This window comes from Myotis myotis, unplaced genomic scaffold (genome assembly GCF_014108235.1).
Source record: "Myotis myotis isolate mMyoMyo1 unplaced genomic scaffold, mMyoMyo1.p scaffold_m19_p_3, whole genome shotgun sequence".
In the NCBI taxonomy this organism is placed as follows: domain Eukaryota; kingdom Metazoa; phylum Chordata; class Mammalia; order Chiroptera; family Vespertilionidae; genus Myotis; species Myotis myotis.
Window position 1 is genome coordinate 185857630 of NW_023416335.1, and position 27486 is coordinate 185885115.

The 27486-nt window shown below is 41.9% G+C and overlaps 1 pseudogene; it reads left to right on the forward strand.

The window, feature by feature from the left end:
* Positions 1–1192: 1192 nt before the first annotated feature.
* On the forward strand, positions 1193–10159 carry LOC118650719 (annotated as a pseudogene).
* The last annotated feature ends 17327 nt before the right edge of the window (positions 10160–27486 follow it).

Genomic DNA, 27486 nt, shown 5'->3' on the forward strand with positions numbered 1-27486 from the left:
CCCATCTCTGTCCTCTCTGTCTCTCTTAGTCTCTGTACCTCTAAGTCTCTGTTAGAGGAACATACCTCCTTCACCCCATGTCCCCTGTCCCCATGGGCACTGCCCTCCCCTGGTTCTGGCTGCCCCCACCAGTTCCTACAGTTCCCCCAAGGTCCCCCTGCCTGGACCTGCCATGTTTACAAAGGCCCCTGGGGTGCTCAGCCCCAGCCTGGTGCCCTGATTTTTAAGCCATAGGTCTGGGGTCAGGGCAGGAAGAAGGCAGGAAGGAACTTTCTGGGCCACTTTCAAGAACCTCAGCTGTGACATTTGGGGCTGGGCGGGACCAGCCCTGTTCTGCCCCACCCCACCCTGCCCCACAGACCCAACTTTCTCTCCAAACCCTGAGGTGAAACCCACACTGGTTACCCCCACATGGAGCTGCTGCCCAGAGCCCTCCTCCCCCAAAAGCAAAATTATTAAAAATAACCCCAAGAGCTGGGCCCTCTCTGACCCAGCCTTCTCAGGAACCGAGGCTGCTGCAGGTACTGCTGGGCCAGCCCAGAGGCACCGCTGCCCACAGCCCCTCCGCTCAATGCAGTTTCTAGGCTTCCCCTTGATCATGTTCTGATTTTGTTTCCTTGACTGTAAACCCATTTTCTCCTCTTTTGGGACAAGAGCTGCGGTTTTCTGTGCTGCCATGGACCCCCTTCCTGCCTGCCCAGCTAGGCTGGCAGGTGGGTTTTGTATGGTACATTGATACTGATGTGGATATAAAACACTGAACTCAAAACTAGAAGAAAAGAAAAATGGGATAGTGACGAATAAGAAACTTTGGAGACAGTGAAGGGCAGTTTGTCCAGACTGTTGAGAGCTAAGAATTAGAGTTTAATTGGGATAGAAATCCTGCTAATAGCCCTAACTGGTTTGGCTCAGTAGATAGAGTGTCGGCCTACGGACTAAAGGGTTCCAGGTTCGATCCCAGTCAAAGGCATGTACCTTGGTTGCTGGCACATCCCCAGTGGGAGGTGTGTAGGAGGCAGCTGACTTTATACACATGCAACCTGAGTACTTCCACAGGAACCCATTCACTGAAGGGCTCCAACCATGGTTTACTAGTAAATGCTCTGCTGTTCCTAACTTGAAATTCTTACGGAGTAATAATTTTATCTTTGGACTTGTGTTTTGTAAGTGAAGTCCAATGTGATGATGGAGCATGCATGTAAGAAGAGGAGACATTCCTTGCTACCTGAATTCCTTGCTACTCTGTCAGTGTATAACAGGATGCCCCATCATACATGGGAGTTCAGTGAGATTTAAAGCAAGTTGCATGATAAGCATGTTAGGTCTATAAGTGAGTAAATGGGAGCACTGACAGCCTGAGAGGCTATTCTTGCCCTTTGAACAAGAACTTCTTTAAAATAAAGAAGGCAATGCAGCCCAGCTGGTGTGGCTCAGTAGTTGAGTGTCGACCTATGAACCAGGAGGTCATGGTTCAATTCCCGGTCAGGGCACATGCCAGGGTTGTGGGCTCGATCCCCAGTAGGGGGCATGCAAGAGGCAGCCAAACAATGATTCTCTCTCAACAATGATGTTTCTATCTCCCTCTGCCTCTCCCTCTCTGAAATCAATAAAATATATTGAAAACAAACTCATTCAATTTATATATTTTTTAAAAAGAAGGCAAGTGCATTCAACCAAACAGAATAAAATCTGTGAAATCATTTGGCAGAGTGTCTGATACTTATTCAACACCCAGTAAAGCTTGGCTACTATTGTTGTGATTCTTCTTTCTGAAGTTGTATCTTGTTAAAACTGTAGAACAGGTGCATGTAAAAAGTGTTAACAATGCATGCTCTGGCGTTAGACGGCCTATTTCGAGGTTAAAATCCATGTTCTTTCACTTTGTAGCTGTGTGATTTTGGGCAAGTCCCTTAACTCTTCTGAGCCTCAGAGAATGACAGTGCAGACATCAGAGAATTGTTGAGAGAAGCAGTGAGTCAACGTGCCTAGAATAATACCTACAGAACATGTACATGCTCGTTACCTTTTCAATTTTTTTGTTTTGTTACTGGAATACAGAAGAGGGAGAAATTAATTCAATTTTGGAGAAACCAAGGAGGGCTTTACAGAGGAGATAACACTGGTGCTGTCCCCTATGAACTTTGCATTCATACGTGAAGGGTGGAAATGAAACGCCACCCTGCTCAAAAGGGCCTACACCAGCGGTTCTCAACCTGTGGGTCACGACCCCTTTGGCAGTCGAACGACCCTTTCACAGGGGTCACCTAAGACCATCCTGCATATCAGATATTTACATGACAATTCATAACAGTAGCAACATTACAGTTATGAAGTAGCAACGAAAATAATTTTATGGTTGGGTCACAACATGAGGAACTGTATTTAAAGGGCCAGAAGTTTGAGAACCACTGGCCCTAGACCATTTACTGACTCTGAGGGCCAGGCCACATTCATCATAGGCTCTCCAAACTTTCAAATAACTTTTGTAAAACTATTTAGGCTAGCATGCTAGTCTCTTTACATGTTGATTTATGCTCTTAGGAAGACCATTATAAGAAAAAATAAAACTCTTTAAAAACACATAGGTGTCAGAAACAATCCAAGATTCCCTCCCTGGAAGACTGTGTCAGAGAACCTCTTAGCAGAACAAAATTGCCCCTGGTGCTCAGGAACAGGCAGGAATCCATCAGCCCTTTCCTGCAGCTCGTCTGTTCATTCTACAGTTGCTCAGTCTGACAAGACATCCAGAGAAGGGCTGAGGAGTGTTGTCAGCATGACGATGGGAGAGAAGTGATGTACTAGGCTAATAAAAGGACTCACAAAGGTCCCTGAAGTCATAAATCCTTCTCTCGGCTTCTAAAATCTGTTTCCTTTATAGGATGGTGATGATGGTGCTCTGACAGAGTGCCCTTTCCATCCTTTCCCCTGCACGGCGCGAACCCTGTGCTAAGTGTGGAGAGAAGACAAAATGCAATCTACCTTCCTGCCTGAACTGTTCTCCCCTCTCCATGAAGGTCTGGTGCAGCCTTGCTGATGCAGGCGCCTGGGCGCCCTGCCCTCCCATTAATTCTGATGGCTGCCTCCTGCCCATGCACACTTGAACTACCTGATTCGCTCATGCGTAGTCTAAATCCTGGTACCAACCTTTAGTTCTTGTTAAGTAGGTGGTTTCTTCTTGGTTTCAGGTCAGGGTCTTAAGGGGAATCTACCATCAGAAATACTGTGAATCACACACTGGATTTTGACTTACAACACGTATGAACGCTCTCTAAGAATTCCGCAAACAGGTCATCTCTGAGCATGAGCAATGATCACTGTGTTGGAGGAGGACATCGAGAAGATGTGACCTCCAGCTGAATGGAGAACTGGCCCGGACAGTAGGAGGCTCCTGACTCCCTCCCCTGTCTTTGGGATGCACCTGCCGCCCTCCGTGTTTATATCCAGAGACATTTCAATGAAGCAATCTTGACAGAGTAGTGTTGTTGATATGGACAGTGTACATGACTGAACCCAGTTAAGGCCTCTCTATAAACTTTTAAGATTCCAACTCATATTCGCAGGCACCCAACACAAGTTCCCTTGCTTATTAAAACTGCCACCTAATGGCCAGTGTTGCTCAATGGTTAAGCCTCGACCCATGAACTAGGAGGTCATGGTTGGATTCCCAGTAGGTTAGATGCCTGGTTTGCGGGCTCTATCCCCATTGTGGGGTGTGCAGGAGGCAGTCGATGAATGATTCTCTCTCATCATTGATGTTTCTATCTCCCTCTCCTCTCCCTTCCTCTCTGAAATCAATAAAAAATATATATTTTTTTTTAAATATATTTTATTTATTTTTTTACAGAGAGGAAGGGAGACAGATAGAGAGTTAGAAACATCAATGAGAGAGAAACATTTATCAGCTGCCTCCTGCACACCTCCTACTGGGGATGTGCCCGCAACCAAGGTACATGCCCTTCACCGGAATTGAACCTGGGACCTTTCAGTCCACAGGCCGACGCTCTATCCACTGAGCCAAACCGGTTAGGGCTAAAAATATATTTTTAAAAATGCACAAAACAAACACACACAAAAACTGCCACCTACCCATCAGGAGTGGTCTGCCTCTTTCTTCTGTCTCTCCCTGCCCTCCATTGCTGGGTTATCAGCTCCCCCCAGGGGAACTCCTGAAGGTTCAAAGCAACACACAGACACACTCTGCTGCCACATTTCTATATTTGGGATAATCTGCTTTCCCCCAGTTGTAAAATACAACTGATGTTTACATTAATTCAGGCACAATGCAATTAGAAATATAAATTGATAAATGCCACTATAAAAATGTACTATCCAAAAGAAAATACTAGTATCTTTTTATTATTGGTGTTTTTATTGCCTATACAGGGGTTGGCAAAAGTAGGTTTACAGTTGTGAATACAGGAAACAGTTCATTCTTGTGCTATTATTTATTGATTATTGTATTATTTCTTTGTATTGCAACTGTAAGCCTACTTTTTCTTACTTCTATTTATTACTTTTCCTTATACAATGTAAATATTTCAAAGTTGCTGGAGGTATATTGGACTCCAAGTACCCTTCCCCCAATACGGACATTTAAAACAAAGCCAAGAAAAATCTACCTTTACAAAATAAATCTAAATTATTTTTCCCTTCAACCATCTATGGCAAGCAGTGCATTTATGCCAACTCTACTGCCAGTGCCCCAAAAGCCTGAGTGTGTGGGTCACTGTCTCATATTCCCCTATCAGGAGACAGTCCCAGAGTGATAGACCACGTGGGGGAGAGCTCAGCTGACCCAAATGGAGGGGGAGCAAGATGTGAATCTGCTGCACGTGAAAGCATCCTTCTCTGGTCCAGGATGAGCACTTTGATGCAGGGTTCAGTGCTATGGAAGAAATCCAGTCTCGTTACTTTAAGGCTATTTTTTCATCCTTTGTTTTCCTTACACAGCTTGAGCCTGCATGTCAGTCATGGGTAAATGACTTCAGGCTGTTTGAACAAATTAATTTTGCTCTTAGAAGGTGAGAATCACTGCCACCGAGTCGTTAGCCACTGCTCACGGGGATGATGGATGAGTGTGCTGGGTGTGTAGTCATTTATCTAGGGGTTGACGGGATCATGGTTCCCAGGGTCAAGCTGGACCAAGAGGGTGTCTGCCTGAGCTGCTTATGGAGCACCTTAGATTACAGCTAAAATTGTGGAGCTAATTGTCATGTCTGAATTATAAAATGAGTTGCAAATGGAAGATTACAGAATGAACTCAAAAACTAGGAGGATCAGAATAGAGTGAGTATATGGAGTAAGAAGAGACTCCGTAAGAAGAAACCCAGGATAAGAAGCCTAAGACTTAAAGCAATAAAATGGTGAGAGGATATCTGAAGCAAATACACTCCCCCCGCCCTTTTTTTTATGGAGCCACAGAAGCCTGAAGATATTCAAAAGAATGTTCCTAAGACTTTGAAGGCAATTCCAGAATAGCAATTCCAAAAATGTTTTTATCAGTGACAAAGTGATATTGAAATGTATAAACATCCCAAGATGCCTACATTGAGGGGGGAAAATCACCCATTTGGGTGCTTGAATTCTGGCATGTTTGTTAAACATCAGACATATTACTTCAGAGTGACTCTTTAAATATGCAATATGTTCGTATATAGGAAAAGCCAACCTGGAACACTGTGTGTTTTATGCCTGTATTGCTAGAGGTCCTATACTTCTCTTTGTTGTTTTTCACAAAACACAGAATCTTCTCACTTGAAAATAGTTATGTGTGTATGAGAGGATAGGAGGTTTTTGTGCATTGTTCTTTGAAACTTTTTGTTCCCTGTATTACTGCATTCTCACACATCTTTTTCCGGGGGGCAGAATGACTCTTTTTCTTTGTAACAATCAGTTCATAAATCCACAGAGACCCTCCATGGCACGGCTCATGATAACTTTCTAGTTCTGAAAGATTTTGGGAGAAACTATATTAACTTTATATCAGTAGATGAAATGACTCGGCTTTATCTGAAATCTTTATCAGTCAGACCCCATGAGGAGAGATACCTTGGTTTGCTAGGTTGCTGTAGGTCTGGTGACTGTGAGTCAACTTATCTGAATTTCACCAGTTTCCTCTGAGATTTAGGCTCAATCACCTTCTGGAATTTATTTCTTCTCCCCATGTTCCCCACTCACTACACAAAGATGTTGTGAATATTAATGTCAAAAGGCTTTGAGCACTCTTGAAGAAAGGCACACCTCCAAATACAAGGCATTAAGTAATCTGAAAGGCTTCACTTCATGATTATCATATAAATAATCAAGAGGATTTTGCCAAGAGAGCAGTTACTTTGAACTAAATCCAGCTGAATAATAATTTTTAAAAAATCATGCATGAGATAGAAAGTAACGTAAGTCCTAAAGATGTACATACAACAATACTTTAATAGGGGTGAGAATAAAGGTAAATCAATATGCAAACTGTTTGTAGGAGGTACCTGACACTGTTAATATGCTTGATTTTAAGTTACTGTCCTTCCTGTCTGATTAAGGACATAGAATTCAGTGCAGGGGACCAAAATCTGACAAAATGCTCAACATCATTAGTCAACAGAGAAAACGCAAATTAAACCACAATGAGATAACTACACACCCAGATGAATGAATAAAAGTGAAAAGATTGATATTGCCAAAGGTTTGGTGAAGATGTTAGGCAGTCAAAAATATAATAAATTGCTTGTGGGAATGCTAACCGAACTTCCTTTTAAAGTTAAACGTACCCTACACAATGACCCCACAATTGCATTTCTATGTATTTACCCAATCAAAATGAAAACCTATATCCACAAAAAGACTCATACAGGAATGTTCATAGAAATTTATTCATAATACAGTGAGGCCTTGACTTACGAGTTTAATTCGTTCCGTGATGGAGCTCGTAACTCAAATTACTCGTATGTCAAATCATAAAGTGAACAAGTGAGACACGTGATGCTGGGCTGATGATGTGGTTTTCACTGTGACATTCGCTGCACCAACTAGCAGTGGGGTATCTGAAGCTGGCTCATAACCCAAATTCTAGCTCGCAACTCAAAGCAAAAAAATCGGCCAAGAGACGGCTCGTATCTTGAAAAACTCGTTAGTTGGGGCACTCGTAAGTCAAGGCCCCACTGTAGCTCTAAAGTGGTTATACCCCAAATGTCTATCCACAGGTGAATAGATAAAACGTGGCATGGTCATACAATCCAATGCTATCTGTTATATTTATGAAAAGCAAGTGACCATAATGACCAGAACACCACGGCCCCTCGCCCAGGCTGGCCCCGCCCCTCAGGGAGCGGTTAGGGGCGCCCCTAGGCAACCCAACAGCGTGCGAGTTTGATGGGGAAAGTCGAAGAAATAGAGGAGAAGGACTTAAGGGTCGGCAGGGTTGGGGTGGTCGGCTGGAGGAGGTGTGGAGTGCACTGGGGAAGGAGGAGGAAGATCCAATTGGAAACCGGCCCAGCACAGTACCTTTCTCATTGCGAACCAGGACGGCGCCAGCCGTGGCCTGAATGGGCGGTTGTCTCATGAGTGCGCCTGGGGCCGACATGTCCGTGGCAGCAGCAGTTCTCCTGAAACTTCACCGATTCAAAATAGGAAACAGCTACCAACCTCAGAGAGCAGAAAAATCCTCTCCAACTAGAGGCCCTGGACTCCCAACCCGACTGAAGGAAACACCACTGAAGGAGGAGCTAGAAAAACCGGAAGCATGCGATCAGAGGATTGTGGGATTGAGGAAGACGCCTGGGCGACCAGAGGATTGTGGGATTGAGGAGGACGCCTGGGCGACCAGAGGATTGTGGGATTGTGGAGGACGCCTGGGCGACCAGAGGATTGTGGGCTTGTGGAGGACGCCTGGGCGACCAGAGGATTGTGGGATTGAGGAGGACACCTGGGCGCCTAGAGGATTGTGGGATTGAGGAAGACGCCTGGGCGACCAGAGGATTGTGGGATTGAGGAGGACGCCTGGGTGACCAGAGGATTGTGGGATTGTGGAGGACGCCAGGGCGACCAGAGGATTGTGGGATTGTGGAGGACGCCAGGGCGACCAGAGGATTGTGGGATTGTGGAGGACGCCTGGGCGACCAGAGGATTGTGGGATTGTGGAGGACGCCTGGGCGCCTAGCGCTAGAACGTGAGCCTGTAATTGGGCATGTGCATAGTCAGCCCTATAGTCCTCAGTCTCACAGTATTTGGACATGACTTCTGGCGGGAAGTTATTTCTATTGAGGTTTGCTGTTCCCTTGCAGCCAGGAAGATCAGAATTAAAGGTTTTGTTTGTTACCTTGGTTTGAAGTGAAGGACAAGAGCCCCCAGTAGGACCAGCTCTACGAGGAGTACACACACACCTCCCAGGAACTGCAGGTGAAGCGCACCACAATCCAAGCCTTCAATGAAACCATCAAGATCTTCAAAGAGCAGGGCCAGACTCAAGAGAAGGCCAGCCAGGAGTATCTGGAGCACTTGGTGTGAGGGCAATGACAAAGAGATGCAGAGGATCCCCGAGAGCCGCACAAAACTGGAACAGGAGCTGCGGACACAGGCCTTGGACAACCGTGAGATCGATCAGCACATGAACAGCCTGAAGCCAGACCTCATGCATCTGCACAAGATCCGAGACCAGTACCTGGTATGGCTCACCCAGAAAGGCGCCCGGCAGGAGAAAATCAAGTGGTTGGGAATCAAAAATGAGACTGAAGGCCAGTACGCACTGATGGAGGATGAGGATGACCTCCCCCATCTTGAGGAAGGAACCTGGTATGTGGGCAAGATCAACCGCACGCAGGCTGAGGAAATGCTGACCGGCAAGTGGGATGTACCTTCCTCATCCGTGAGAGCAGCCAGCGGGGCTGCTATGCCTGCTCTGAGGTGGTGGACGGCGATACCCAGCAGTGTGTCATCTACCGCACGGCCACTGGCTTGGGTTTTGCGGAGCCCTACAACCTGAATGGGTCTCCGAAGGAGCTGGTGCTGCATTACCAGCACACCTCCCTCCTGCAGCACAACGATGCACTTATTGTCACACTGGCACATCCCGTGCCAGCCCCGGTCCCCGGGCCCCCCTCCCACAACCCGCTGACTCATACAGAGCAGGACTCCATCTTTCTGTCTGTCTGTCTCTCTTCTTTGTGGATCTTTCTCTGTCTCAGTCTCTCTCTTGCTTTCTCTGAGTCTCTCTCTTCCTGTCACTCTTTCTATCCCCATCTCTGTCCTCTCTGTCTCTCTTAGTCTCTGTACCTCTATGTCTCTGTTAGAGGAGCTTACCTCCTCCACCCCATGTCCCCTGTCCCCATGGGCACTGCCCTCCCCTGACTCTGGCTGCCCCCACCAGTTCCTACAGTTCCCCCAAGATCCCTCTGCCTGGACCTGCCATGTTTACAAAGGCCCCTGGGGTGCTCAGCCCCAGCCTGGTGCCCTGATTTTTAAGCCATAGGTCTGGGGTCAGGGCAGGAAGAAGGCAGGAACTTTGCTGGGCCACTTCCAAGAACCTCAGCTGTGACATTTGGGCCTGGGCCCGGGTGGGTCTCGCCCCACAGACCCAACTTTCCCTCCAAACCCTTAAGTGAAACCCACACTGGTTACCCCCACATGGAGCTGCTGCCCGGAAGCCCTCCTACCCCAAAAGCAAAATTATTAAAAATAACCCCAAGAGCTGGGCCCTCTCTGACCCCAGGCTTCCCAGGAACCGAGGCTGCTGCAGGTACTGCTGGGCCAGCCCAGAGGCACCGCTGCCCACAGCACCTCCGCTCGATGCAGTTTCTAGGCTTCCCCTTGATCATGTTCTGATTTTGTTTCCTTGACTGTAAACCCATTTTCTCCTCTTTTGGGACAAGAGCCGCGGTTTTCTGTGCTGCCATGGACCCCCTTCCTGCCTGCCCAGCTAGGCTGGCAGGTGGGTTTTGTATGGTACATTGATACTGATGTGGATATAAAACATTGAACTCAAAAACAGGAAAATGGGATAGTGACGAATAAGAAACTTTGGAGACAGTGAAGGGCAGTCTGTCCAGACTGTTGAGAGCTAAGAATTAGAGTTTAATTGGGATAGAAATCCTGCTAATAGCACCTGACGCCTGAATTCTGAGCACTCTACTTTTAGGTTTTCCAGTTCAAGTTTTTGGAGGCTGCCTATTAAGACATTCCTGGTTGGAAAGTGTTTGTATAGAAGCCCGTAAGTATTTGCTATGTTTACCATGCTTAGCTCTCTGTAAGGAATATGGAATGATGTTAAATGCCTCATGTTCTCAAGAAGCTTGACTTTTAAAATAAAAAAATACAGAAGAAATATAATTATTAAAAATTAAGAAAGAAGAAGCTTGAGTTTTAGGGGCAATCAGGCAGGCAAACAGAGCAGTTAGAAGCCAGTGGTCCTGGATTGCGAGAGGGATATCCAACTGCCAGTTCAGGCCCGTCTGCGGGATCGGGCCTGAACCAGCAGTCGGACATCCCCCAAAAGGTCCCAGATTGCGAGAGGGGGCAGGCTGGGCTGAGGGGACACCCCGCCATGCATGAATTTTGTGCACCGGGCCTCCAGTTCAATAATAAAAACAACAAAACTGCTTGGCCAGTGTGGTTCAGTGGTTGAGCATTGGCCTATGAACCAGGAGGTCACAGTTCTATTCCCAGTCAGGGCACCTGCCTGGGTTTTGGCATCTGTCCCCAGTAGGGGGCATGCAGGTGGCAGTGGTTCAATGATTCTCTCTCATCATTGATGTTTCCATCTCTTCCTCCCTCTCCCTTCCTTTATGAAATTAATAAAAAATATATTGTTTAAAAAAAGAGAGAGAGAAAGGGGTAATAAAAGGAGAAAACTCCTCATACAGTAGCAGGATGGATACATGAAACAGTCACTGTTTCATGTGAAGGAAACCAGACAACAGAATTGTCATATTGGCATTAACTATTCTGCTATTACATCCACAAAGATTGTTGCCCATTTCTAGTCATAATACATATCTGTTCACACACACACACACACACACACACACACACACACATGCAATTTGTGGCATGTTGGAAAGTGAAATCACTACATAAGATTAAAGCAATTAATTTTAAATTTTTGAGTGCTTTCTATATGCCATTCACTATGTTAGGTGTTTCATTTGCATGGTAATACTTAATGGATAAGGTGCTATTATTATACCCATTTTATAGACAAGAAACCCAAGGCTTAGAGAGGGTAAGTGCTGCCATTCAGCTAAATATACTAGTAGAACTGGAACTCAAATTCACATCTATCTCAGTCCAAAGCCTGTAGGAAAAAACCAATGCCCTCACCTGGTCCTCACTGTTTAGTGCTATCCTTGTTTTTACAGAAATGCAGAACCTAACCTATCAGGTTAATGCAGAACCCTTATTAACCTATGTGATTTATCCCATGGGGTAGAGAGGAAATGAATCATGGAGGGATTATTTACTGATACATATCTGCACTTATCAGGCCCTAGTAGTCAAGAAGGGAGAGCAAGCCCTATTCAATCTGGAAACAAAAAACACAGGTCGCTCGCAAGAAAAAGTCCTGATATTGGTGGCATACGAGAATTCACTGTGGTAGTCAAATATGTGAACTGATTCAATCCATGGGCTGCCGCTGCTAAGTTTCATTGCTCACTTTAGTTCCTCACTTTCTGCCTCCACTAGAAGCTCAGAACTAAGTCTACTCATCTTCATTCTCACACCACACAGCTAAGTCAAAGGATCTTTGCTCCCACATTAGATAAAAAGACTCAGACTTCAGTTCCTCCGGGAATTAAGGCAAGATGTAATAAGTATTTAAATAGCTTCAACTCCTTTCCTCCTACAATACACATACTTGTGTATACATTCATCCATATGTACACACATATGTAAATAAGTACATACATACATGCATACAGAAGGGGGCTTAATACCAGTCATTCTCCCATGTACTCTGATGCTGACCAGTGGGAGTCCCATGTCCGTTTGCTAACCCTAAGTTCCAGGAGCTGGTGGCCCAGGGACAACCACTGGCATCCCCCTATGTCATCTTGGGTGAAGCTCTCTTTGCCCACATGTGTCAAGTCTCAGGAATAGATTGTCACTTTGATTCCCCCTTCCCCATTCTGTTCTTCCTGGTCCCCTTTCCTTGGGGACTAAAGCCTCTCCTCTTAGCCTTACAAAGTGGCTCAAGCCCTGCTGTACCATAGAGATACCCCTAGTTAGCCACGTTTTCTGCCTACCTGGCCATGAAACCCTACAAACCAGATTCTCTCCCATGAGTCTATGCATGGTAAGGCACTCTGTTTTTGAGAGCAGTGTGTTCTGGTAATGTTTAAAAGTGGATTCTCCCACCCTGACTGATGTGGCTCAGTTGGTTGCAGTGTTGTCCAATGCACCAAAAGATTAGGGTTGGATTCCTGGTCAGTCAGGGCACATACTAGGTTTGGGGTTCAATCCCAGGTCAGGGCACATATTGTAGGCAACTGATCGATGTCTCTCTCTCTCATATCAGTATTTCTCTCTGCCTCTTCTCTCCCTTCCTCCCTCTCTAAAATCAATTTTAAAAAATTTATAATAGATTCTCCCAGAAAAACGCCCTAACTTTCATTTATTAATTTCTGTGATATAAATACTTCCACAATAAATAAATCCAAACTACCAACTTGACATCATTTATCATGAAGTTGGGAAAGATGAGCAACTGCAATTATTATATAGTATTTCTGCTGTATACTATACAGATACAACAGAATAAAGAACCTCAAAAGCATCAGTGATGGTAAAATGTCATAAATGCATTGGGAAGTAATAAGTTTTGAGTATTTATTCTGTTTCCAAACTTTCCAAGACATACTTTTATTACCACAACTCTCTTTGGTGAAGGAAACTAACAATTACTGAATATATTCTGTATACTAGCCATTTATGTATCTTATCCCATTTAATTCTCATTGTAACTCAGATGTTGTAGGTAATATTATCCCCATTTTTAGATGAAAAAACAAAACCTTTTAAAAAATCAGCAAAGGTAAGATTTAAGGCCAGTTCTGTCTGACTGCCAAGTTCACATTCTTTTCTTCACACAGACTTCCTCTGAGCTCTCATATGAAGCTTTGCTTGATTATATGCATGGGTAGGTGTGCCTACCATTTTTATAATAGCTGATACTATAGATTACAAGCTTTAAAAGTATAGGAGTATTGTTCCTGCACCATTTAGAATACTGGGAGTTTAATAAACTTGTTGACAGATTTTATAAAATCTGGTTTATTTATTGCTTTGGTTATAAAAATAATACATTTAAAACAGAATACTTAAATAGTCACAAAGAAGAAAATAAATCAAACATGATCCCACTACCCTGAGTTATCCAATTATTGCTATTTTGTTATTTCCATGTTTTTCTCTCTATGTATAACCTTTGGAAATATAATTGGCATCACACTGTACATATTCTTTCATATTATTTTTACTTTGATTTTTTTATACTTCATAACATTTTCCCTTGATATTTAATATAATTCTACAATGATATCCTCATGTGTTTATCTAATCATTTTTCTATTATTGTTTCTTAAAGTTTCTAATAAATAATGCTTGATTTACATTCTTTTTTTAGATTTTTTTTTAATCCTCATCTGGGGATATTTTTCCATTGATTTTTAGTGGGTGGAAGAGAGAGAGAAAGACAGAATTATCAATGTGAGAGAAACACATTAATTGGTTGCCTCCTGCATGCACCCGACCAGGGGCCAGGCTGGGGAGGAGCCTGCAACTGAGGCATGTGCCCTTGACCGGAATCAAACCCAGGACCCTTCAGTCTGCAGGCCAACGCTCTATCCATTGAATAAAACTGGCTAGGCCTGATTTACACTGTTATAGATATATTTGTGCACATCCTTATTTCCTAACATAAATTCTTATATATATGAAATTGCAACTTTTGTTGACTTTGTGTGTTATCAAATTGGCTTTCTACTACATTTTGCCAAATTACGTTTCTACTAGAAGTACATGGAGTGCCTAATTACCCACACACTTGGCAACATTTGGTATTATTATGTCCATTGTTAATCATTGCCAGGCTGATAAATAGAAATCAATGCCTTATATTTGTTGTTTCTTGACCACAATTGAGTTTGAACAACTTTTCGTAACTTTAGTGTCTATGTTATACAAAATGCCTACTCAGTTTTTGTCCACTTTTCTATAATGTTTTGTTGGTTGGTATTTTATATACCTAAGCTTTGATTTTTTTTCATTCCTCTTTGGTTACAAATGTTTTTTTCTAGATTATTTTACTTTTAAAAAAACACCTTTATTATAAATAGTTACGGATTAATAGGTTGCAAAACATAGTACAGAGTGCACTGCTCATCAAGGTTCCTGCGTGGAGACATCTTACATTAACTATAGTACATTATCAAAACCAAGAAATTGACATTGGTACACACTGGTTATAGACTACAGACCTCTATGGGTTTCTTCATATATTTTTAAATCTACTAATGGAGATTTTAGACAAATTTTAAAGCATTCATTCTTGGGGTTTTTTAAAAAAACACACACACACAAAACTTTCCACTTCTGGTTCCACATGTAAGAAGATTTGGAAGTGGCCATTCCATCTTGACGAGTAAAAAGCTGAAGAGACTGGAAAATCAACACCTCTTCTTGGGTCCATAAGACAGAGAAGGAGCCAGGGCAAACCGCTACCCCTAAGGTTGCAGCAGTGGGGGAAGAGAGTCGTGGCTTAGGAGAGCAAAGACTCACCAGCAGAAAGCACTGTGGGGACCAGTGCTGGGATAGGAAAATCTGAACTGTAATTGATGAATTGCTGTAGGTTCAGTGCAGACAAGTCTGAGAGTTACAAGCGCCAACATTTTTTACCTACAATACTCCTAGTCATCCTCAAACATTACCTATTGCATGCAGCTTTATTCAACTTCCTGACATGTTCTTTCCTTTGCTTACATAACATATTTGCACCTATAAATAAATTCAACAAGTGATATTGACTATTACATGCAAGATACAATGGCTACAAGTAAGTCAATATTTCTGCCTTCAGAAACTTGGGGTGACAATATCTATGACAGCATCTCTGATACAGCTCTCAGATTTTTAGCCTCAACATTTATTCTGTCAACAAATTTTAGAAGCACTAAGCACACAGGCACCCTTTTTCTATGAAACAATTTACCCTTGTCATTGCACCATCTGAAATCTGTCTATATCATTTGACCCACACAAATCTGTACTTGACTTTCACGATGCCCCTGAAATCTTTCCAAACTGCTCTCAAGATCTAACCAGACGAGAGCCCCCAGTAATATGCCCTAAACCTAACAATTCATTTTTTTATCCGTCCCATTTCCCTAGTAATTTTATACATGGGTGGATGCCTTTGTGCATTTGTGTTTTATATTTATAGCTACAATTGTAGAATCCTACAGTAACACAGTTCATTATATAAGGATTTGGAAATAATATGACCAAATCCCAGATCCTAAGATGCAGCAGTAAATATAATAAAAGCCTAATATACCCTATTTAACCTATAAGGAGGCACTGTTTCAGTCCCTGAACAGCTCATTATAGAGATTCCACAGCATTGCTATTTCCCCCCTTGTCCGTGGCAGCCTGCAGACTGCTGGAGAGCATGACCATGGGCAGGATGGCTAAATGACCTCTGGGGACCTGTTTTTACCCCCTAAAAGCCCATGTGTTTCCTTTTCTTGGAATAATGGCACAAAGGCTGCATTTTACCAAAGTGCCTGGCACATAGTAGTCTGTCACAGTGGTTAAAAGTACAGATGCTGGAGCCAAGAATAACTAACCAGCTTCTAATCTCAGCTGTATGTGTGACCTTAAATCCCTTTGTGGGTCTCTGCTTCCATCAACTCATCTGTAAAATGATAATGATCATGCCTAGCTCATAGGTATGCTGTGTGGGTTAACTAGTTCATACATATAAAGCACTTAGAACAGTGCCTGCCATATACTAAGTGTACAGGAAACTGTGAATTACTAGGTAGTACCAGTAAATATGTGTACAAAAAACTCTATAATTCCATGAATTCCCAGTAACTTAAAATATACATTTAATAAGAAACACTGGGGAGTAATCTTGAATCTGAACTTTATAGACTTATCTAAATCATTTTAAATACATTGTCTCATTAAATTGAAAATATTTTTAAGTTAGAAAAGAAGATAGATGCCCTAACTGGTTTGGCTCAGTGGCTAGAGCATCGGCCTGCGGACTGAAGGGTCCCAGGTTCGATTCCGGTCAAGGGCATGTACCTTGGTTGCGGGCACATCCCCAGTAGGGAGTGTTCAGCAGGCAACTGATCGATGTTTCTCTCTCATCGATATTTCTAACTCTCTATCCCTCTCCCTTCCTCTCTGTAAAAATTCAATAAAATATATATTAAAAAAAGACTATCTTCTTTTCTTTTCTATTTTTAAATATATTTTATTGATTTTTTACAGAGAGGAAGGGAGAGGGATAGAGAGTTAGAAACATCGATGAGAGAGAAATATCGATCAGCTGCCTCCTGCACACTCCCTACTGGGGATGTGCTCACAACCAAGGTATATGCTCACAACCAAGGTATATGCTCTTGACCGGAATCGAACCTGGGACCCTGGAGTGCATGGGCTGACGCTCTAGCCACTGAGCCAAACTGGTCAGGGCAAGATAGTCTTTTCTGAAAATGAATTCTCAGCATACATACCAGGCATATAAGTTAAGTTTACCAATAAAATCCTCTTATAAGACCATGTTTGCATAATTTTTATTATATTAAAAATGTTTAAATCCATTTTTTAGAGTTCAAATCAAGCATTTACAGAATTACAATATCTCTTCTTTCCAAAAACTTGCTGTAGGTATGTTAAATGTTCTAAACACTCCACCAGGTGCAGACACTGACTTCAGTTTAAAAGATATAATCAAACAGCATATTAAACAGTTCCAAAGGCTTAGCAAGTGAAGCTAACTTCCAACCACAAAATCGCTTAAGCAGTGGTAAGTTTGGCACATTTGCTCTTCAGTCATTTAAAAAGCATTAAAACATATTTCAAAGATTTCAAACATGCAATTATTTTTGCTGCCACTCAAAACATAAAATAAACATTGCCTTAAAAAATATGTGCTTTTTGATCTACCAAAACAAACAACTTATTGAATAAAAGTTGTTTTCCCAAGCCATTTTTCATACATTTGCAACTCATCCATCAATTTTTAAGTCTGAAATTATAGAAACCATTGATAAAATGTATCATTGTCCCCCCAAATTAAAATGAATTAAAACTCAAGGTGTGGTTATTTTATGAAAAACTCCTCTGAAAATACGTATTATGCATTTATTTAGGAATTCCATTCACCAGCAAAGCTATATTTTGTCCACCTGGACAGCACTGAATTTTGGTCTTTATCTTGTGGATCAGTCTTATTTTATAACCATATCTTCCTTGTATTTATCTAGAGTAATAAGTACTGTTTAAATTAGTTTAACAAATTAATCTAGAGCACCTGCTCTCTTTAAGTTACTTTACTGGATGTTTTAAGGCAGTGGTTCTCAGCCTTCTGGCCCTTTAAAAACAGTTCCTCATGTTGTGACCCCAACCATAAAATTATTTTCGTTGCTACTTCATAACTGCAATTTTGCTACTGTTATGAATCGTAATGTAAATATCTGATATGCAGGATGGTCTTAGGCGACCCCTGTGAAAGGGTTGTTCGACCTCCAAAGGGGTTTCGACCCACAAGTTGAGAACCACTGTAATTTAAGGGGTTTAAAGAAGTTACAACAGCTTACCTATCAGAGTTCCCACTAGGGGTGAACATACAGGCAGTGCAGACAGGTAGATTGAAGATTATATGCTCTATCCCTACATTTTACTAGCTCCAGACACGGTGTCATCATGATGAAGGGAGAATACACAGGCCAGCTAGACTTCTGTCCTAGACCACCCCAGTGTGCAACCTGCCCCTAACTTCTCCTTCTGTGATCTCCTAGTTTAAAATCTGTTTTCCTATACCCATCCCACATGTAGAGCCTCTTAGCTGACTCAGATTTCCTTCCACTCTTAAGTCCCAGACCCGCAAAGCTCCAGGTAAGAAAGCTATCTGCCAGTCCTGCTGTATAAGACTAACACTACAGAGTGAAGAACCCTTCCCCCTCCCTTGTCCCAACTACCCTCCCCCCACACCTGCCCCCCCCCCCCCCACACACACACACAAAACTGACCTGCTGTGGAGAGCAACTACAGGTTCGAGCCTCAGACTAATGAGAGGGCACGGTCCTCTCGTGGCAAAGCCACATGCAAGTCCCAGCTTGGAGGGCAAAGCCCTCCCAGCACAATTATAGCCAAAGGCTATAGTTGTAAGCTTGACCTTATAGTCCGAACCTGTGGTTCCAGGTGGCTAAGTGACATAGGCTGCGGGAGGTGCAGCAAGTGCTGCCAAAACAAAGCTTGATAGAGTTCAGATGCATGTAATTAAGTAGATTGGAAACCCTTGAGAACATTGTAAACATCTTGACCACGCCCTTTCTTGCCTCATGGAATCTGGCTATAAAATAAAGACTTGGCCTCAGATGGCAGTATCCCACCTAGCCCCAGCTTTATTCTCTAGTCTGTCTTCTTTAATCCTTCACCGCTCCCCACCCCCACCCCCCAGGTTCACCCCTGGCCATGCTGAGTGCGGCACAACCTGCCATAAAAGGAGAATCAGAAAAAGACACAAGGCAATAATTTAATTATAAGAATCACTTAAAGAATGATAGGAACCAGCTGTTACTGTTAAGTGACATAAGTGAGAGAAATAGCTTCTGATTTTGAATCCTTCTTTCTGATTCTGCTTAGTGATGAATGGGCTTCCAAGATGCCCAGTAGGAGGAACTAGAGCAGGAGAGAGATATTTATGTTTATAAAACTATTAGATTTGTATTACCAAAACAATATATTTGTATACGGCTGATTTTCCACCTTTTTTTTTTTTTTTTTTTTTTTTTTTGCAGTGTCATTATGGTTGTAGAGAGAATAACTGGAATTTTTGAACAGCTTCTACAAGCCAGACACTTTCCAAGTTCAGTTTTACCTATTATCCCCCTCGATATTCTAATGGGAAGATGTCTTATCTGAGAGTGAGATATGAATCATGCCAGATGCCTCAGGCACTATAGCTTCAATCCCCATTTCTCAACTTGCTGTTGTTTCTACTACTGGTTTCAAAGCCAGCCAGAATTTATATTCATCCCAAACACAATTAACAATTCTTTCTATTGTAATGTAAGATTTATGCAAATTCTAAATCCTTGGCCTCAGAAAAAGTCAACAGATCAAAGTAGGTGTCACACCCAGGGAAGGTGGACTCATAATTTCTATGAATAAATAGGGACAGGTCTATAGACTGGCAGCAGGAGTTTCTCTGGACCCAGTTTGGCATCAAAGAGAAGCAGAGACCTTATAGCTAGAAGAGAAATCTTATAGCGACCCCATATTTGCAGGAAGCAGCCTGTTATTGAGGCAGAGCCAGAGAACAGAACCGCAATGTGAGTAGCCCTAAAGCTACTGAGCTCTGGTAACTAGGGATAATGGAAGACAAAATAATCCACTCAAACACACAATCTGTGTCATAAGGAACTATGTGTCTATCTAGGAACAGTGAGAAACCTGCTGGCCTAGGGCATGGACATGGCATCTCTCCCACACAAACCTCCTGCCAGTAGCAGATCCAGAAAAAAAACTGATATCATCTCTGCAAAGCTATGACAAGAAAATAAAAGAAGAGAAAAAAGATAAAATGGAAGACAAAAAATACTTTCAAGGAAAAAAAAATGTGTCCATAGAGCAGATAAAAATTTGGGCTATACATATTGCCATAAACTTAAAAAAAGACCTAAACAAAGCTACCGTATCTATAAAGCAAGAACTCATATCAAATATACAAGAGCTTGGGGAAGATACTGCAAGACAATAGGAAATGAAAGATGACTTGCAGGGCCCAGGAAACATACATTTCACTGGCAGCAACCAGGTTCTGCTAAAAACATGGAAAGAAACAAGAACGTCAGAAATAGAAAAAGAGTTCAATGCAATGAAGTAGGAAAAAAAAGAATTGGAAAAAAATAACAGCTAGACAGACAGATAAAAAAGACCTTATCATATGCAATAACCTGAACAACCTGCAGTATCCTGAAGAAGAGGCAAAAAATAACAAAATAGGAAAAAAGTTAAAGATACACGTCAAAGTAACTTTTCAGAAATATAAGTCATAACTCTACAAACTGAGAGGGCACACTGAATTCCAGGAAAAACTGATACAAAACATTCAACCCTATATCATGTTTCAGTAAAGTTACTGGAATTGAAAGGAAAAAAAAAACCCCAAAACACCTGTTGTGCATTGGGACAAAAAGTTTAAGTCAGAATGTTACTTCCCACAGCAATGGTCAACATTAGAAGACACTGGAGCAACAGGAAATACAGTGTGTGATCCAAGAATTGTACCCAGCCAAATAGTCAAAAAATGTAATGAAAGTATTTTTTGTGCTTGCAAAAACTCATGGAATATCCCCCAAGCCCTTCCTGAAGCCACATTTTGAAAAGCAAAGAGAGAAATAGAGTACATACTTGTCCTACGTGTCGACTTCATTAAACTGTAGGACTAAAACTGAAATGATGGTGGAGATTGCGGTCACAGAACAAAATTACACGTTATAAACGCTAATGATGTAGAAACAATATAGCAAAAGTTCGGAGGGGAAGAGGACAGATGGTGGGCTGTAACATCAATATGCTGATTTTCTCATCTGGTAGAGCAGAGGATAGAAAGATTATTGAAGCTGATAAGTCATGTAATATAATATAAGTACATTTCAAAGTCTAAAGACTATGATATGAAAAATTATATCATCATCATGAATAAGTTGAGTTTGGGAGGAAGATGAGGGGGGGATGTGGAGGGGGGGGGAACAACCTAATTGTATCATGACTCTTCGTAGAAAGTCAACAGATATCTGTCTAGAGATATATTTAAGTATATGAGGGAAGGTGCACTGTCATATATTGCTGGTGCGAGTAAGGGTACGGACTTCATGGGACTTCTCAAGAGACCAGGGGTGACTGCAGAGTCTGACCGGAAGTGAAAACACAGCCAGAGGCAATGAATCCTTTCCTACCACCAAGTATTGATAGAGGGACTTATAATCTGATAGATAGAGCACCTGAATTAATCTGAAAATAATCATACTATTTTAAATCTTAGAACACATATACTTATGTGAATAGGGGGTTAGCTTTCTTATATGTGAATCGGTGGTTAAGTTTTTCTTAAGTTTCCTTTCCAAGGCCTGTGCAAAGTGATTAAGGAAGTGGTTCAGCTGTGAATCCAGCAAGCAGAACCAATAGGCATAGTCAGACCAACCCACCAGGAGCCAAAACATCATCTCATCAACATCATTTCTTCACCTGAGGATTAAAGATAACAGCCGACATCTGTGGACCTCCAGGACTGCACATAGCTGCATTCCATTCCCAGCCTCATCCTAGCCCTTCCCCTTTATAATCCTGTCCCCTGCACCCTGCTATAAGACAGGATTTGAATGCTTGTAAGCACCCTGTCTTCTTAGTTGGCTGGCCTTCTCAATAAACACCTTGTATGATTCAACCCTGCCAACCCTGAGCCCACCCCGGGATTTCCCGGTAACAGTATGAGCCATCTCCCCAGTACCATCTTGCTATATTGTGGTTGACAACTATCATGATTACTGAGCGCCACTTCTCCCAAGGCCAAATGCACTTTCCAGCCTCCTTCACAGTTAGAGTACAGGCATGTGGCGGAGGCTCCAACAAAGCAGACAATCGCACAGGAGTGTGTTACCCAGGGCAGCAGTGGAGGAACCCATCTTTGGACACTGTGATCAAGGAGGGCTCCAGCTTTCAAGGGTGGCAAAGGCACAGATTGGGGTATCAAGTGCCCAGAGGTGGTAGCATTGGGTCTTTACTGGATCAGTTCCAAAAAGGGTTTGGGTGTTATTCCTAGCTGGCTGCCTCTATGCCCAACAATCTGGCGTTCCTCTTCTAGAAGATACTCAATATGCTTTCAAAATAAATTTATTTTCTGCTTAAACTAGGAAGAGGGGAGTTCTGTTATTGCAATTAAGAACCATGCTTGCTCTGTGTCTGGCAGAACACATACTTAAAATAAAAATAAATAAATAAGTAAATAAGCCCAGTCAGCGTGGCTCAGTGGTTGAGCATTGTCCTATGAACCAGGAGATCATGGTTCAATCCCCAGTCAGGGCACATGCCTGGGTTGTGGGCTTGGTCCCAGTGCCTGGTCAATGATTCTCTCTCCTCATTGATTCTCTCTCTCTCTTTCTCTCTCTCTCTGTTCCTCTCTGAAATAAATAAAAATATAATAAAAACAAATGTAAAACATCCTTTTGTGTTAAAAAGGACAGGACCTAATGTTTTCCTTACCCCTTACACAGTAGCTTCACATTAAGAAGCCAAGTACCTGAGAAAAGTTCCCTCCCTGGAATATTTTATCTATTTCAAATATAAATTAAAGAATGGGCTCTGTTAAAATAGGTCTTGGGTTTAAGTGCAATTATACTGGAATCACCAAAAGTTAAGGCATTCCAATAGGTAAAAATCACATGCAGCTGAATCGATCTCGGCTTGCTGCAATCCCTTGGAAGATTTTGTGGATAATTATTCTAACCTCATCTAAAATGTTTATTCTGGGCTCCGCAGCTTGCTTTTAAGCCCAGAGTGTAATCAAGTTCACTGCCGACTGTGAAAGGATTAAGGGATAATGTCATTTCCATTGTTCTGTCTCCTGTTCTTGGCTATGAAAAGCAACAAAATATACACCTCTATCCTGGAGTTTCATGATTTAGAAGTGCTGCCACTGGTGGGTTTTATCACGGAAAGAGGCATTTACTTTGAAATCTAGGTGTTGAGTACTGGCTTTCCAGTCGAGTGGTTCTCAAAGTGTGGTTCCTGGGTCATAGCATTAACATCACCTGGGAACTGCTTGGAAATGCAAATTCTGGGGCCCCATAGCCAATTTACTGAATTGGAAACTCTGGGGGTAGGGCTGGAATTCTGTGTTTTATAAACCCTCCCAGTATTTCTCATATAAAATAGTTTGGGAAAGTAGGGAACTGCTTTCTTTGGCAGCACAACTAACCACTCCGATCAAAGAATTTACTTCTGAGAAGGGAATAGCAAATGTCCCTTTTCAGTAACACACTTCAGAGCATTAAAGGAATCTTCCCTTCAACTAACCTAACTTCACATGTAGCATGAGCTCATTTCCTCTTCTCTAGAGGAAATACAGGACTCTTGTCTGCTAAGATCTAATGTAGAAGTACCCTTTCCTGGGACCGTTAGACATCAAGTACCCTTCAGTCTTCTCCCAGATCCTTTTACCTTTGTTTATAATGACTTTTTAAAACTCTTCATCATCCTCGTCAAGCTCCAGAATAAAGTATAACCTCATTTCACTGTTCAAATGAATTACAACTCATTTCCTGTCCCTGAACCAGAGAAAATAATGCCACAAAACCTAGGCTTCTTCTATTCTACCTACATTTCATAGTATAAGATGTACTTCTAAAAATAAAAAAATCAAATTTTATGTCTGTTCTTTCTAGATACTCTGATTCCTCCTCCTCACCCCTGTTCTTCCTAAAAAAGTTTTAGTTCATCATAAGGTCACTAACTATTTCACATATATTGCATTAAACATTCGATCCTCATTTGTCCTATTAACTAAGAATTGACCAGATGGCTATTCCTCTGACTCTCTCTCCTGAGCAGGTTTTAGTTAATTAAAAATGATTATTTTTACTACCTATTTTATATATCAGCCAGATGTTACCTGTGGTCATTTCTGGAAAGGATCATTTGGTGGTGGTTATAAAATATCTATGTTCCTTTGGGAGGCAAGACTCTTGCACATGATCAGGAAAACAATTGTAGGAATTGATTTCACCTCACACCTTTTTCATAGCGTCCAAATGGGCATAACATTTCATTTCCTTAGAAAATACAATCAAATCAAATTCTTTCTTCTATTTCTGCACTCTGGCCCTATTTATGTTGTGTAAAAAAAATGATCAAGTTGACAGAAGAAAAATTAATATTGGTCTCCCCATGTACTAGAAGTGCAAGCTGATTTTTCCAAAGAAACACGTGGTTTTCTAGATTGGGTTTGAGACACAGATGTAGGACAGCAAGCTGCACTGCTCCATCAGGACAGACACTGTATCACGTTCTTGTGAGGATGCACTTCCAGGAAGATATCTGAAATGGTTCCCACTTTGCATAGGTCTCCTCAGATGCTGTATTTCATACAAACTAATATGCCCAAATTTCCCATTAGTGCTGAAATAATCCACAATGAGGCAACAATATTATAATTATGAAATTGTTTTGCAAGTATACATCATTTTCTCTCCATTTTTATACAAACTAGAATCCAAACAAGCCCCCCCGTTTTTTTTTTTTTAAAGCAACATTGACCTTTTAAAAAAAAATATTCAGTTCTTGAGGTCACCAAAAACTCTGAAAGTCCAAGAAATGAAATTAACCACACCAGCACTTGGACTAGATTTAGATGGCTGATCATCTCCAAACACCATTCAGAAGACTCCTAGAAGCAAAAGTGAGTCCTTCAAAAGTCTAAAGTTCACATGTTGACAAACATAATACTAGGTATGGCAGGATTTATAAACAATTACGAAATGTCAATTCCAAAGCCCTGGCTATGACCTGTAGAATATTTCATGGCGTGATGTGGATCTACTTTCTCTGTGACTTTGCATAAGTGACTTCCCACTTTGAGTTTCTATTCTCACATAAAAAAAAAAAAAGGATAAAATTAGATAGTCCCTGAAGTCATTTTAAGCCCCTAAACTTTATGATTGGTTGTTTTACATTATCTTTAAAACCTAATATGCTTTATTCAACAATTGTGACAATTTTGGGGGAGGTTGTTTTTATGAACTTAGAAGCTTTAAACACAACACAGCAAAACTCATTTTCTGGTTGCATAAAGCATTGGCTCCCAGTGTTCTCAAGCAGACAAATCTGCTTGTAGTAAATCACAATCACCTCAGAAATGACCTCTTCCTCTTATGTTTTCATAGCAATCAACACTGACTGGGGGCTTCTATTAAAGTCATCCCTGTTATATTTGACTTCAAGAGCCAGGTAAGGGGCAGACATTTCTGACGAAGAGGCAAATAGTCCTTGGAATAAATTGTCCCCCAAAATACAAGGTTATTTACCTTTAGAGCAGGCCATCCTCATCAGCCTCTAATAGGTCTGAGGGATTCACCAGTCTTAATTTCCTGTGTGAATCTATAATCGTCCACAGAGGTCAATTTCTGTGGATGTCTCATATAAATTAGAATTGAAGATAATGATGCCTGTTCACTTGATCAACTAAAGTGACCAGCTGGGTTTAATGGGAGGAAAACAGAAAGCCCTGTGAAATTGAAATAGCTTCAAAGGTGATAGAGTGTAATTATTTTCTGCAGTTTCTTCTCCAAAGGTGACTGACCTTTGTGCTGGGGGACACCTGGGCCAGCCTGTTATGAAGGTGGAAGCGGCATTCAGAGTCACTGACCACGTCCAAAGACATAAGTCAAAAGCCAGCTTTCTGCTAAGGTGTTGGGGGAAAGCAGGATTACTTCTCTGTACTTATTTCCGTCATTTCATTTACAGTTAGAGAGGTGCTTTGAGGGACTTGCCTAATTGACTCCTGAGAGGCAAATTCTAACTTAGATTGCTACAATAAACTTTTTCTCTTTATAGCCATAAAGCATCTTCTTGGATCTGTTATGGTTTATCCTTAGGGCATTGTAATGTTAGGGTATGAAAGCACCTTGATATCACCTGCCTCAGTCCTTTTATTTCACAGATAAAGAAACGGAGGTCCAGAAATGTGAATCTACTGGGCCAAGGTCACAGAGCTAGAAAGAGGAAGGGGCTGAGCCAGGACCCGGCAGGTGAGTCACAACTGCAACTGACTCCCAGTTTCTCGTTCATGAGTAGCTAGAGATTCATTCAGGAAGGAGAAGACTCCATCAAAATCACCATTTAAAAAAAAAAATAGGGCCGAAACCGGTTTGGCTCAGTGGATGGAGCGTCGGCCTGCGGACTAAAGGGTCCCAGGTTCGATTCCGGTCAAGGGCATGTACCTGGGTTGCGGGCACTTCCCCAGTGGGGGATGTGCAGGAGGCAGCTGATCAATGTTTCTCTCTCATCGATGTTTCTAACTCTCTATCTCTCTCCCTTCTCTCTGTAAAAAATCAATAAAATATATTTAAAAAAAAAAATAGGGGCAAGAGGGGATAAATGATGATGAGAAAAATATATATATTTTTTAAATGAGCAAATGCCCTGAAGCGTCTCAGTACTGTGTCTGATGAACAAAAACAGATCCAGAGACAGAGAAACATTGATCAGACCATCAAACCTCAGAGGGAAGATAGGGGAGGGTGGGGGTAAGGGGGAGAGACCAACCAAAGGACTTGTATGCATGCATATAAGCCTAACCAATGGACACAGACAACGGGGGGCGGGTAGATGGGGGGGTAATGGGGGGATAAGGACACATATGTAATACCTTAATCAATAAAGAAATTTAAAAACATACTGTGTCTGAGTACCTGATTCATAGTATAAACTAAGTGAATGTCGATTTGGAAATGTAATCAGTTTCCTGATGCAGTTTTAGATTGAAAATTAATATCAATTAATTGTATCAAAATAAATTATTTTAACTATTAAACAAAAAAGAAAAAACAGGTTTTTATAATGTGGTAAAGGTGCTAGCAAGCAACACAGGTGGAGGTGTGAAGTTGGGAGAGACCTCAGCCGCCAAAGGAACCAGCTGAGTAAAACAGAGACGATGATCCCACTGACTGTGAGCTGTTTGTGTGTGTGGGTGTGCTGAGGGACAGTTCCACACGGGAGTGCCCGCACAGGCTCGGGAGCCAGACTGTCTGCCTGGGCTTGATTCTTGACTGCTAATTTTTGAGCTTCGTGACCTTTGGCAAGTTACTTAAATCTCTGTGCCTCAGTCCCGCATCTGAATAAAAGGAAGATAATATCAGTATTCATTGTTGTAAGGATTTAAAACCTTCATGTAGTTACATCACTGTTATAGAGATTAAATAAGGATTAAGTAAATTGGTGTATGTAAAGAGTTGAGCACTTATTAAGTCTTATGTTAGTGTCTGCTGTTTTACCCCTATTCACTGTATTAGAAAATCTTAAGTTTCAGAATATAGACGTAAATTGTACTCATTAATAATGGGCTGGGGGTGCTGCACCTGAGATAAGTACCCCTGGACTCTACCAGAGAGAGTCAGGATTCAGAAAGTCATTGATAACCTCTTTATATGTTTCATGAATTCATGTTTGCAATGTATGGTGACAATTTAAAATTTTAAAGAAATAAACAAC